The sequence below is a fragment of the Tamandua tetradactyla genome, chromosome X, assembly GCF_023851605.1.
Source record: "Tamandua tetradactyla isolate mTamTet1 chromosome X, mTamTet1.pri, whole genome shotgun sequence".
NCBI lineage: Eukaryota > Metazoa > Chordata > Mammalia > Pilosa > Myrmecophagidae > Tamandua > Tamandua tetradactyla.
In genome coordinates, this window is record NC_135353.1 from 120,414,333 (window position 1) to 120,425,662 (window position 11,330).

Consider the following 11,330-nt stretch of genomic DNA (forward strand, 5'->3'; position numbering starts at 1 on the left):
TAAAGCGGATTCTTACTGGCTTTTTATGCTCCGAACATCTGGATTTCCCTCACTTACTCCGGGAAGCTTACAGTGACGTTATGACACAGGCGCACACATACACACACACACACACACACACACACATCACAACTTCACTTGGAACTACAGGAAACCGATTTGTTCTGAACTATTAATAAAGATACATGCGCGTCAATGTAAAGGTAAAGCTTTTCCCTTAAGGGTATAGGAGCTCAAGCGCAAACCTCGAAAAGTTTGGAGAAGATCCATCTAACGCGCGTCAACTGGGAAAAGAAAAACGCACAGCAACTACTTTTCCTAAGTTTGGACGTGATTTTGCTAAAAACCCACACAGACCTGCGAGTCCAGAGTAGGAGAGCGAAGAACAGGGCCTCGCCCTCTTCCAGAAAAAGCCACCCGGCCCCAGTCCTGGAAAGGGAACACATGCGACTAACCTCTCACATTCAAAACCCGGGCGTGCTTGGCGCCGCTCGCGAGGAAACTTCGCGCAGGCAACTCAGGGACCCTAGTTCGGAGGACAGGGTTGGGCTGCCGGGAAGATGCCGCCCCGCACTGGCTAGAACTAGCCTGTCTAACTCCTCCAAGTGCCAGGCAGCGGCGGCCGGGCACGGGGATCTCTGTCTCGGAGGAGCCGAGCCAGCAGGGGAGCGCTTCCCCTGTTGCTGCTCTCCGGGGGTGTCCAAGGGGATGGGCCGGGGGCCAGCGGCGCCGCGAAGAACCTGTTGGGGAAAGGACAGCCCATCTGTCTTTACCTGTCGCGGAGGTCTGGAGCGACTGGGTTGGTGTCCGCCGCTGGCGGACCGAGCGCTCAGTCCGCTCGGGCGTGCTGGACACCAAGTTGAGCTAGCGCCCCACGTAGCCCGCAGAGCTTCATTCACAGAACCCAGCCAGGGAGGAGGGGGAGCGGAGAGGGCGCGCGGCTCATGTGACAGGCGCCTCACAAGTCTCGGCTGAGCACGGCCGCCGTCTGCGCGTGCGCGACACAGCCAGCCATCACCCAGCACCTCCGCCAAGTTGGGGGGCGGGGGTGGATGCGGGGGAGGAGGAGGCCGGACGGAGAGAGCAGCTGGGAGGGGTTTCTGCGTGCGCAACCGCAGTAGTCGGCCCTGTTCGCTGCCATATTTAATGTGGATTTGGCGACTCTAACCCAGTGGTGGGCGTGTCAATTGTGTTTGAAAAAGAAATGCTGTATCCCGTTTCGCTGTTTGGAGCCTGCAGTGCCTTCTTTGGTTTTGTTATTAAAAATAAAGCTGTTTATCATGAGCTGCTCGCCCACAGAGTAGTTAGTAGTAGAAATATAGTACTAACAACATTAAGTCGTATATTTTGAGCTTCATGTGCTAGGCACTGCTTTAAGCCCTTAATTTTTTTATGTTTACAATAACCCCATGGGGTACGTACCATTATTTCTCCATTTTTATTCATAAGAAAGTAGAGGCATAGAAAGGTTAAGTAACTGGTCTGAAATAACATAATAGTAGCAACAGGAATAGTGATAAAATAGAGTAATGCTTGTTAATAGCCAATTTGATCCTCAAACAGCAAAACTGCAGGGTACGTACTGCAGTTATCAGTACTAGATCCGTTTTAATAATTACAAAACAGGCTCCGCAAAGGGAAGGGTCGTCGGACTAGTAAATGGGTGAACGGGAACTCCAACCTATATCTAACTCCAAAGCCCTTGCCCTAGGCACAGAAAAACAGCACCTAATTTTACAGAAGAAACAGTTCACGCCAAACGGAGTGCATTGACTTGCTTAAAATGAATCAGTTTATTAGTTATTGGCAGGAGTGAAACTGGAATACATATAATCAATTCAGGTAATCTAACTAGAGCCCAAGTATTCTAGTTTAAGAGTCTATTGCAGCAAACATTTTTGAGTACCTACTTTGCACGTGGTAAGTGCAAAGGAATAAAAAATATTTATCCTAAGCCCTATCAATTTAAGGCCTGCAGGAATAAATCTTGTAGTCCTGCAAAGTCAGGCTTCTTTTTTCTTTTTCCAGGATTTCTATTTATTCACGTAGATATATAATTATCATCATAATTGACAGACACTTTTTAGTTCTTAGATTTTAAGGGAAAAAACTGTACAGAAAGTACCGCAAAATTATGTCCCTAGGTAATTAGTGTCCTCAGTATCAGACTGGTAAAGAAGTTGGAAAGGGCCACTGCTCAGCAACCTTGTAACTCAAGAGCATAGAATACAATCAAAATCGGGCTTCCTGATTCATTGCAGTGATGGAGACAGTACACCAAAGAAAGCATGGGAGCGTTGCCAAAAAAGAAAAAGATAGATTTGGTGAAAGAATGGAGTTTAGGTGAATTTTAAATGAAGCAGTGTTTTAGTAAAAGCAAAGCAGGCCTGTGTTTAAAGGGGTCAACATCCGGTCTGGACTGTGAAGTGAACTCAGAATCCTGTTTCCTTGGGAACCAAGAAGTAAAGATAGATGTGGAATGTTGTGTCCAGATAGCCCTATCTGAAGCTCTACACCTAGGTTGGAGACCGAGGCTGCTTTTCTATGTCAAAGAGACTTATGTTCTCCAGACCAGCATGGGATGTTTTATGCTGACTGATATAATTTCAAACAGCACAGTTGCTGATAATCTACAATGTTAGAGAGCAAAGTTTTTCAGTGATTAAAAAAGCAGGAGTCACTCAAATAAAGGAGTTATGATTTTACAGCTGCAGCATGTCTTTGGGAGAAATATTGTTCCCTGTTAAATGTGCAGCTGGCTTTATCTGCCTGGTATTCTACCCTGATGAATGGCCAAGCGAATTTTACATTCTCATTCCAAGCTAATTTTTACCTTCTCAACTGGTAGAATCTTGTCCCTTCTCTCAGGCACTCATAATGTGTATATAGGATGGAGGTGGAAGGGTAGCCACAAATAACCAGAAAGGAGACAGGGTCAATTTAACAAAAAGTGAAACAACCCAATTAAAAATAAGCAAAGGATTTCAATAGACATTTCTCTGAAGAAAATATATAAATGGCTAATAAGCACATGAAAAGATGTTCAACATCATTGGTCATTAGGGAAATGTAAATAAAAGACATAATGAAATACCATTTCACATCCACTAGATGGTTATTATTTTAAAAAAAGAAAATAACAAGTGTTGACAAGGATGTGAAGAAATAAAAACCCTTATACATTGTTGGTGACATTGTAAAATGGTGCAGCCACTGTGAGAATCAGTTTGGTGGTTCCTCAGAGAGTTGAAAATAGAATTTACCATATTACCTGGCAATCCCACTTCTTGGTATATACCCAAAAGAACTGAAAGCAGGGATTTGAACAAATATTTGGACAATAATGTCACAGCAGCATTATTCACAATAGTCAAAAGGTAGAAGCAATTGAAGTGCCTGTCAACAGATGAATGGATGAATAAAGTGGATGTATACACACAATGAATATTATTCAGCATTAAAAAGGAATGAATTTCTGATGCATGCTACAACATGGATGAACCTTGAAGACGTCACACTGAGTGAAATAAGCCAGACACAAAAGGACAAATATTGTATGATCCTACTTTTATGAAATACCTAAAAGAAGCAAAGTTCATAGAATTAAATAGTAAATTGCAGGTAACTAGGTGTCAGGGAGTGGGGGCAAGATTTATTGCTTAATGGATGCAGAGTTTCTGTTTGAAGTGATGAAAAAGTTAGGGCAATGAATACTGGTGATGGTAGCACAATATTGTGAATGAAATTAATCTACTGAGTTATATACTTGAAAGTGGTTAAAGAGGGAAATTTTGAGTTGTATATATGCTACTACAATAAAAACATTTTTTAAAAATATGAGCTACCACCTTACATCCACCAGAATGATTATTACTTAAAAAAAAAAACAGAAAATTGAATGTGTTGGCAAGTATGTGAGGAAATAAGAACTCTTGTACATTGTTGCTGGAAATGTAAAATGGTGCAGCTGTTTGGAAAATAGTTTGGTTGTTCCTCAGAAAGTTGAACATAGAATTAAATAACATGACCTGGCAATCCCACATCTAGGTATACACCCCAAAGAATTGAAAGCAGACAAACAGATATTAATACACCCTGTTCATAATGCATGATTCACAATAGCAAAAGGTGGAAGCAACTGAAGTATCTATCAACACATGGATGGAGTAACAAAATGTGGAATGTAAGCACAATGGAGTAGTACTCAGCCATAAAGAGGTATGAAGTTCTGATGTGTACCACTACATGGATGAACTTTGAAGACATCAAAAATACCTTTCACAGTCTTTGCAAATTGGCTCCCCGCTGGCCAATGCTTTCCTGCTGAGTTTAGCCCTCCTATCAAGAAGATCAATCCGAGGCAAATGTGAACTGCAGAGTCCTCTCCGTGGTTTCTGAGCCTGCATCTTGTCCTGGACTTGTGCTTGCTCATGACCTCAGGAATGCCCCCTTTTATAGGAATTAGAATTCCCCCTCTACTCCCTATGAAATAGCCTTTCTCACCCTCCATATTGCATAACTTAAAGTAAGTAATCCTTTGCCCAGGTCACTTTGACTTAATTGTTTCTTACACTGCTTTAGGTGTCTGCAAACACACTGCTTCTGCCTGCAAGACAAGTTCTGGGAGAGTAGACCAGAGAGGAGTTTTCTGGTTTAGTCTTTGAAGCTGCCACCTGATAGAGTGGAACCTACATACCAGGCAATTATATGCACCTAACAACAGAGAACAAAATATATGAAGCAAATATTGACTGTTTTGCAGGGAGTGATAAGTGGTTCTACATTAATAGTATGAGACTTCAATACACCACTTTCAATAATGGATAGAACATTTAGACAGAACACCAGTAAGGACATTGAAGACCTGAACAGTAATAACCAAATAGACCTAACAGACATATATAGAACACTTCACAGAACAGGAGCAGAATATATATTCTTCTTTAGTACACAAGGATCATTCTCCAGGATAGACCATATGTTCAGTCACAAAGCAAGTCTTCATAAATTCAAAGATTTTGAAAACATGCAATGTAGCTACACTGATCACAATGGAATGAAGCAAGAAATCGATTAACAGAGGGAAAGCTGGAAAATTCAAAAATGTGTGGAAATTAAATAATGCACTCTTAACCAATTAGTAAAAGAAAAAAATCACAAGGGAAATGACATATCTTGAGGTGAATCAAAAGGAAAACACAACATACAAAACCTTTAGGGATACAGCAAAAACAATACTGAGAAGGAAAATTATAGCTCTAAATGCTTATATTAAAAAAGAAGAGCCTAGATTAATCCCAGAGTATATTCCTGGATATATCCCAGGGTATATTAAGCAAATAATCAAAAAGTATTGACAAAGCCCCTTGAAAGATGGGAGAAAAAAAACATGGAACTATTCAATTTTACCATTGGGAAAACCATTGACACTGTGTTAAATGTTAGGGGCACCCAAATCAATAGGCAAAGCCCTTGATCTTGAGGCTGCTCTTACGAAGCTTATGTATGTAGTGGAGAAGCTTAGCCTACCTATAGGTATGCATAAGAGTTACTATCAGAGGATCTCTTTTATTGCTCAGATGTGCCCTATCTCTCTAAGCACAACTCTACAAATGAAAACTCTGCCCTCTCTCTTACGTGGGTCATGACATCCAGGGGTGAAAATCTCCCTGGTGGCATGAGAGATGACTCCCAGGGATAAGCCTAGGCCTGGCACCGTGGGATCAACAATGCCATCATGACCAAAAGGGGGAAAAGAAGTGTAACAAATAAGTTATCAGTGCCTGAGAAAGTTCAAATAAAGTTGAGAAGCTACTCTGGAGGTCACTCTTACACAAGCTTCAGTTAGACATTGCTACCTATCATAGCTTGCCAAACCCCAACCAAAACCATTCCAGCCAATCCTAAAGAACACCTAGGGCAATATATAAGATTTTATAAATGTTTCATGTACTGGGATAACTTTCCAGAAACCTACAACTTCCCAGATCAGTCCCTAGACTAGATAAGTCCTGAAATGCAGAGGGGCCAGCCTCTCCAGAACATCAACTAGTTCCATACCCCTACCCCAACATGAAAAATTTAGAATGGCCCCTTCCAACATAAAAAAGTTAGAATGGCCATAACCCAAATACCTCTAAAGAGTGGGAGAAAGATCAAAGATGATGGTAGAGAAGGTAGGGTTTAACAAATGAGTATGATTGCTGAATCATTATTTTGATATTTCTTTTAGTCTCCAGTATCTTAGAGCACTTAAAAGTAAAAACCTAAAATTGTGGGAATTTGAAATTTATTGCTTTTTTCTATATACGTTATTTTTCACAAAGAGAAAAAAAGTCAATTGTGATGATAAATGCACAGTGATATGATGATATTGTAAACCATTGACTGTACACTTTGGATGATTACATGGTATGTGAAAATATAATATATATCAATAAAAATATACATAAAATGGGCTGATAAATAAGCTGAAAAATAAGTAGTTGAAATGGGCAGCCAAACCTCTGAGAGTCTACCATGGAAAAAAAAAATAAGTGACTATTTTCCATGGGCAGAAGTTGGTCACATATAAAAGAACTAATGTGGTTTCCTGTCCATTGACACTTCTTGGAGGAGTGAACAGGTCCTAGCAGACAGAAGTTAATGATGTTTCCAGATTATTGTAGAAGGAGTAAGCAATCAGCCATAGTAGAGTGGATCAAGGAAGCTTTAGGTGAGAGGCCCTCAGGAATAAGGTTCTCTAAAGAACCAAAGCTCTGATGACAGCATCAATGCTAAATATCTGCCAGACCCACAGACTATAAACCCATCTTAAGACAGTTTCAATCAAGTAAAAACTTTTCTGCACCCCTTTTAATTCTCCTTGTTCCCCTACCCTATTCCAACCCTGGAAATGAAAAAAAAACTGATTCTACTAAGAGAGGGGGAGAGAAATATATTGACTCTACCCACTGCATGATTGTGAGATCCCCCAGAACACACACACACACACATCATATCACAGTTGAATTGGGGGAAGGAGGATTTACTTTAAATCAAATATGAATGTTGATTATTTTATGGGCTGAACTTTCTGAATAAAAGTTGTGTGTGGCAACCTAAAATTTTCACCAAAGAGTTAGGATAGACAAAATAAAGTTGCTTTGTGACAATAAAAAAGAAGAAGCAGAAGAAAGATGTGAAATCAGACTTAACCTCACACCGAGAGGATCTAGGAAAAGAAAACCAAACTACACCCAAAGCATGTAAAAAGAAGTAACAAGGCCACGGTGGCTCAGCAGGCAAGGATGCTTGCCTGCCATGCCAGAGGGCCCGGGTTCGATTCCCGGTGCGTGCCCATGTTAAAAAAAAAAAAAAGAAGAAGAAGAAGAAGTAACAAAGATTAGAGTGAGATAAATGAAATGGAGAATTAAAAAGCATAGAGTGAATTAACAAAACCAAAAGTTGGTTCTTTGAAAATGTCCATAAAATCAACAAACATTTAGCTAGACAACAAGGAAAGAAGAGGACGCAAATAACTAAAATCACAAATGAAAGAGTGGACCTTACTACCAACTCCACAGAAATAAAAAGTATTAAAGAAGATACTATGGACAACTATACACCAACAAATTAGACTACCTAGATGAAATGGACAAATTCTTAGAAACACACAAACTACCTTTACTGACCCAAGAAGAAATAGAAGGTCTCAACAGATCAATAAGAAGTAAAGAGATTGAATTAGGAATCAAAAAACATCCCAACAAGAAAGAGCCCAGAACCAGATGCAGTCACTGGTAATTTTACAGAACAATCCAAGAAGAAGCAACACCAATCCTGCTCAAATGCTTCCAAAAAATTGAAGAGGAGGGAACACTTCTCAACTCATTCTATGAAACTAAAACAATTCAAAGCCAGATAAAGATATATGAAAAGAAAAGAAAATTACGGACCAGTATACCTTCTGAATAAAGAAGCAGAAATCCTCCACATGATATCAGCAAACCAAATCCAACAGCGCATTAAAAGAATCACACACCATGATCAAGTGGGATTTATCCCACCTTTATGCAAAGGTGGTTCAACATAAGAAAATCAATTTACGTAATGCCCTCACATTAATAGAATGATGGAAAAACCCATATGATCATCTTAATTGACACAGAAAAGACATTTGACAAAACCCAGCACCCCTTTTTTTAGCTTTTTAAAAATATTTTTTATTAATTTTTAATTTTTTAAAAAAATATGACAACAAAAAACACAAACATTCTTAACATATGATCGTTCTGTTCTACATATATAATCAGTAATTCACATCATCACACAGTTGCATATTCATCATCATGATTTCTTAGAATATTTGCATAAATTCAGAAAAAGAAATAAAAAGACAACAGAAAAAAGTTCATACATATCATACCTGTTACCCCTCCCTTTCTTTTTTTAAATTTATTTATTTTTTATTTATGATGCATAACCACATACAAACACATTCTTATTATATGATTATTCCGTTCTTCTTATATAATCAATAACTCACACTGTCATCACATACTTGTATATTCATCATCATGACCATTTCTTAGAACATCTGCATCAATTCAGAAAGAGCAATAAAAAGAAGACAGAAAAAAATTCATATATACCATACCCCTTATCCCTCCCCTTCACCGATCACCAGCATTTCAATCTACTAAATTTATTTTAACATTTGTTCCCCCTATTATTTATTTTTATTCCATATGTTCTACTCTTTTGTTGACGAGGTAGATAAAAGGAGCATCAGACACAAGGTTTTCACAATCACACAGTCACATTGTGAAAGCTATATCATTATACAATCATCATCAAGAAACATGGCCACTGGAGCACAGCTCCACATTTTCCGACAGTTCCCTCCAGCCTCTCTATTACATCTTGACTAACAAGGCCAGCACCCTTTTTTGAAGAGGAAAAAAAAAACTTTGAAAATTAGGCATACAAAGAAACTTCTTCAACATGATAAAGGGCATATATGAAATCCCACAGCTAACATCACACTCAATGGTGAAAGACTGAAAAGCTTTCCCTCTAACATGAGGAACCAGACAAAGATACCCACTGCCACTGCTGTTATTCAATTTTGTACTGGGAGTTTTAGCCAGAGCTTTAAGGCAAGAAAGATAAATAAAAGGCATCCAACATGGAAAGGAAGAAGGAAAACTTTCACTATTTACAGATGACATGATCCTATATATAGGATCCTGAAAAATCCACAACAAAGCACCTAGAGCTAATAAACAAATTTGGCAAACTGACAGGGTAGAAGATCAATGTACAAAATTCAGTAGTGATTCTATACACTAGTAATGAACAATCTGCAGTAAAAATCAAGGAAACAATTCCACTTACTATAGCAACTTAAAAAAATCAAATATCTAGGAATGACTTTATCCAAGGATGTAAAGGAGTTATACATAGAAAACTAGAAAGTATTGCCAAATTTAATAAAGGAAATCTAAACAAATGGAAGGACATTCTGTGTTCATGGATTGGAAGACTAAATATCGTGAAGATGTCAATCCTACCTAGAGCAATTTACAGATTCTACACAATCCCAACCAAATTCCAACAGACTTCTTTACAAAAATGAAAACACAAATCATCAAATTTATTTAAAAGGGTAAGGGGCCCTAAATAGCTTAAATGATTTTGAAAAAGAACGAAGTTGGAAGATTCAAGCTTCCTGATCTTAAAGCTTATTACAAAGCCACAATAATCAAAACAGCATGGTGCTGGCAAAAGGACTGACATATAGACAAATGAGATTGAACTGAGACTTCAGAAATAAACCCTCATATCCATAACAAGTTGATGGTTGGCAAGGGTGCCAAGCCCATTTTATGGGGAAAGAACAATCCCCTCAACAAATGGTGCTGGGAAAACTGAATGTCTATATGCAAAAGAATGTAGGTGGACCCCTACCTCACCCCATGTAAAACTCAAATGAATCAAAGAGCTAAATATAAAGCCAAGACTATAAAACTCTTAGAAGAAAATATAAGGAGGCATCTTTAGGACCTTGGGTTAGGCAAGGGTTTCTTAGACTGACTGTACACCAAAAGTATGATCAACAAAATTAAAAATAGATAAATGGGACTTCATCAAAATTAGCAACTTTTGTGTATCAAAGGACTTCATCATGAAAATAAAAATACAACCTTCAGAATGAGAGGAAACATTTGGCAGCACATATCAAATAAGGGTTTCATATACAGAATATATAAAGAAATCCTACAATTCAACAACAGAAAGGCAAACATTCCAATTTTAAAAATGGGCCAAAGACTTAGTAGACCTTCTCCAAAAACGATATCTATACATATGGCTAATGAGCACAGGAAAAGATGCTTAACATCATTAGCCATTTGGGAAATGCAAATCAAAACCACAATGAGATACCGTTTCATACCTACTAAAACTGATACTGTTGAAAAGTTGAAAGTAGCAAGTGTTGTTGGAGAGGATGTGGAGAAACGGGAACACTTGTTTATCATTGGTCAGGAATGTAAAGTCTTGCAGCCACTGTTAGAAAACAGTTTGGCAGTGCCTGAGAAAGTTAAATATAAAATTACCATATGACCCAGCAATCTGACTCCTAGGTATATACCCAAAAGAATGGACAATGGGGACTTGAACAGATATTTGCACATCAATGTTCATAGAAGTATTATTCACAATTACCAAAAGGTGGGAGCAGCCCAAGTGTCCACGAACAGATGAATGGATACAAAATGTGGCATATACATAGAATGGAATATTATTCAGTGAAGAAAAGGAATTAAGTTCTGATACATGTGACAACAAGGATGAATCTTGAAGATCATTGTTGAATGAAATAAACCATACACAAAAGGACAAATATTGTATGATTTCACTCGTCTGAAATATTTAGAATAAGCAAATGTATAGAAATAGAAAGTAGATTTCAGGTTATCAGTGGCAGGGAGCAAGGGAATGGGGAGCTTAATGGGTGCTGTTCTAGTTTGCTAGCTGTTGGAATGCAACACACCAGAGACGGATTGGCTTTTAATAAAAGGGGATTTTAATAAGTTGCTAGTTTACAGTTCTGAGGCCGAGAAAACGTCCAATTAAAACAAGTCTATAGAAATGTCCAATCAAAGGTATCCAGGGAAAGATACCTTGATTCAAGAAGGCTGATGATATTCAGGGTTTCTCTCTCATCTGGAAAGGCACATGGAGAACACAGTCACAGTTTCTCTCTCAGCTGGAAGTGCACATGGTGAGCATCATCTGCTACTTTCTCTCCTGGCTTCCTGGTTCATGAAGCTCCCCAGGAGGCA

The 11,330-nt window shown here is 38.7% G+C and overlaps 1 protein-coding gene across 3 annotated transcripts in view; it reads right to left on the bottom strand.

Moving 5' to 3' along the window:
- Positions 1 to 1,014, bottom strand: part of CLCN5 (chloride voltage-gated channel 5) — a 182,170-nt gene extending 181,156 nt beyond the window's left edge. For all 3 annotated transcript variants that reach the window (XM_077145736.1, XM_077145737.1, XM_077145738.1), the window contains exon 1: positions 774 to 1,014. The gene's annotated coding sequence lies outside the window, so the exon portion shown is untranslated. The remainder of the gene's footprint in view (positions 1 to 773) is intronic.
- Positions 1,015 to 11,330: the final 10,316 nt, after the last annotated feature.